Source organism: Triticum urartu, unplaced genomic scaffold (genome assembly GCF_056163025.1).
Source record: "Triticum urartu cultivar PI428250 unplaced genomic scaffold, HENAU_Tu73 scaffold2, whole genome shotgun sequence".
Lineage (NCBI taxonomy): Eukaryota > Viridiplantae > Streptophyta > Magnoliopsida > Poales > Poaceae > Triticum > Triticum urartu.
The window spans coordinates 5,387,232-5,390,727 of NW_028260368.1; positions in this window are offsets into that span (position 1 = coordinate 5,387,232).

A 3,496-nucleotide genomic window follows, 5' to 3' on the forward strand; every position below is an offset into this window, starting at 1 on the left:
CAACATCCTTATGCATCCATTCCACATGTTAGGTGTAGCTGGTGTATTCGGCGGTTCCCTATTCAGTGCTATGCATGGTTCCTTGGTAACCTCTAGTTTGATCAGGGAAACTACTGAAAATGAATCCGCTAATGAGGGTTACAAATTTGGTCAAGAGGAAGAAACTTATAATATTGTGGCTGCTCATGGTTATTTTGGCCGATTAATCTTCCAATATGCTAGTTTCAACAACTCTCGTTCTTTACACTTCTTCTTGGCTGCTTGGCCTGTAGTAGGAATCTGGTTCACTGCTTTAGGTATTAGTACTATGGCTTTCAACCTAAATGGTTTCAATTTCAACCAATCTGTAGTTGATAGTCAAGGTCGCGTTATTAATACTTGGGCTGATATCATCAACCGTGCTAACCTTGGTATGGAAGTAATGCACGAACGTAATGCTCACAACTTCCCTCTAGACTTAGCTGCTGTTGAAGTTCCATCTATTAATGGATAAGGTTTTTCTGCTAACATATAAGAATTTTTGAAGACAGAAATACCCAATATCTTGTTCTAGCAAGATATTGGGTATTTCTGTCTTTATTTTGAATCTTTTTTTCTTCTTAATCTTTCTATTCAGAATTCAGTTAACGACGAGATTTAGTATCCTTTCTTGCATTTTCATAACTCGTGAAATGCCGAGTAGGCACGAATTCCCCCAATTTGCGACCTACCATAGGATTTGTTATGTAAATAGGTATATGTTCCTTTCCATTATGAATCGCGATTGTATGGCCAACCATTGTGGGTAGAATGCTAGATGCCCGGGACCACGTTACTATTGTTTCTTTCTCCTCCTTCATATTGACCTTTTCTATCTTTGCCAATAAATGATGAGCTACAAAAGGATTCGTTTTTTTTCGTGTCACAGCTGATTACTCCTTTTTTCCTTTTTAAAGAGTGGCATTCTATGTCCAATATCTCGATCGAAGTACGGAGGTCAGAATAAATAGAATAATGATCAATGGAAAAAAGAAAAAAATCCTTTAGCTGGATAAGGGGCGGATGTAGCCAAGTGGATCAAGGCAGTGGATTGTGAATCCACCATGCGCGGGTTCAATTCCCGTCGTTCGCCCATCGCATTATTGCAAATTCCAAAAATGCAATTTTCCATATTCCTAGTTACGTATTTACTTACGGCGACGAAGAATAAAACTATCGCTATATTTTTTCCTTTTCCTAGTTCTTCTTCCAAGCGCAGGATAACCCCAAGGGGTTGTGGGTTTTTTTCTACCAATGGGAGCTTTCCCTTCACCGCCCCCATGGGGGTGGTCCACAGGGTTCATAACTACCCCTCTTACTACGGGGCGTTTACCTAGCCAACACTTAGATCCGGCTCTACCCAAACTTTTTTGGTTCACCCCAACATTACCCACTTGTCCGACTGTTGCTAAGCAGTTTTGGGATACTAAACGGACCTCCCCAGATGGTAATCTTAAAGTGGCCGATTTACCCTCTTTTGCAATGAGTTTCGCTACAGCACCTGCTGCTCTAGCTAATTGCCCACCCCTTCCACGTGTGATTTCTATGTTATGCATGGCCGTGCCTAAGGGCATATCGGTTGAAGTAGATTCTTCTTTTCTCTCAAAAAACCCCTTCCCAAACTGTACAAGCTTCTTCCAAAGCATACGGCTTTCTAGATGTATATGACGATCTCTAGACAGATGGATCTTATATGAATCATATGATGAAGTACCACATGAGTGGATATATAGGAAAGGAATCCAAATCTGCCGAATCGCTCATGTTATGATCTTCTACATCCTAGGTCTCTGCGTTCCGTCATCTGGCTTATGTTCTTCATGTAGCATTCAGATCGAATGACTCTATGAAATTACGTCGATACTTCCACATATTATGGGTAACGTAGGAGACATCCCTATTTTCCCCCGGGGGTCTTAATTACCACTGCTTAGCTTTCAATTTGCCTCTGACCATCAAATTAAATGTGAATAACCCGTCCTCCTCTCTTTGAAACAAGGGGCGCTTCCGGTTCTGTGCGTGCTTCAAACAATTTTGTCTTCTCCATATTACCATATCTCTAGAGCCAATAATTTTCTATGAGGAACTACTGAACTCAATCACTTGCTGCCGTTACTCAACAGTTTTCTGTTGAGGTCTATCCCGTAGAGGTAGTCAAATTGGATCAGTGATCGATTTCTAGGTTTCGTCGTAAACCTAATTGGTTACTTCCAATTACGTAAATCAATAGTTCAAACCGCACTCAAAGGTAGGGCATTTCCCATTGATATAGGAACTTTTGTACCAGAAACAATAGTATCTCCAATTATAGCCCCTCTGGGATGTAAAATATATCTCTTCTCACCATCCCCATAGTGTATGAGACAAATGTATGCATTTCGATTAGGGTCGTATTCTATGGTTACGATTCTACCAGATATGTCTTTTTGATTCCGTCGAAAATCTATTTTACGGTATAGGCGCTTATGACCTCCCCCTCTATGCCTTGCGGTAATGATTCCTCTGGAATTACGACCTTTACCACAACGGTGCCGTCCATGGATCAAATTATTTCGTGGATTGGATTTCACTTGCCTGTCTACGGTTCCCTTGCGTGTGCTCGGGATAGGTGTTTTGTATAAATGTTTCGCCGTATTATTAAGTATTCTCCTTTAGTTTTTTTCTCTATCTAGAAGTGGAATAGAATAACCCGGTTGAAGGGTAATGATCATACGTCTGTAATGCATTGTATGGCCCAGAATAGGTCCTATTCTTCTACCTTTTCCAGGTAGTCGATGGCTATTCACAGCTACCACCTTAACACCAAAGAAGAGTTCGACCCAATGCTTTATTTCTGTCTTAGTGAATCCCGATTCGACATTAAAAGTATATTGATTCTTTCCCAATAAACGAAGACTTTTTTCTGTAAATACTGCGTATTTGATTCCATCCATAAATCGACTTTCCCTCCTATGCTCTGAGTTCCAGTATCGATAAGAATTCGAGTTCTTATTGTTCTTATGTTATGGTATGAATATACCATACCAATTCGTTATGTATGGATGATGGATGAGATTCCATGGATAGAGAGCCAGTTCCAATAGACTTATGGAATGTTCCCGTTCGTGTGCATCCAGCAGGAATTGAACCCGCAAATTTACCAATTATGAGTTGGGCGCTTTAACCATTCAGCCATGGATGCTTAACAGGGATCATCGTACATCGTAAATAACCAATTTTCATATAGAAAGACATATCATAGAAAAATGAAATCGAAAATATTCCGAGATGGCAAATATTCGGAGATGACTATGAAAACACCTCTCTGGATCCTCGAATTGAAAGAGAGATTGAGAGGGATCAAGAATCCTAATTCTCGCTATTTGGAATGGATCCAATTCTATTGAGTCTGACTCATAGTGATCATTTCTCTTTAGCAAAGAATGACCTTGGTTATCAAAGGATTGAACAACCGGGATCCATTTACTTATGATACCTA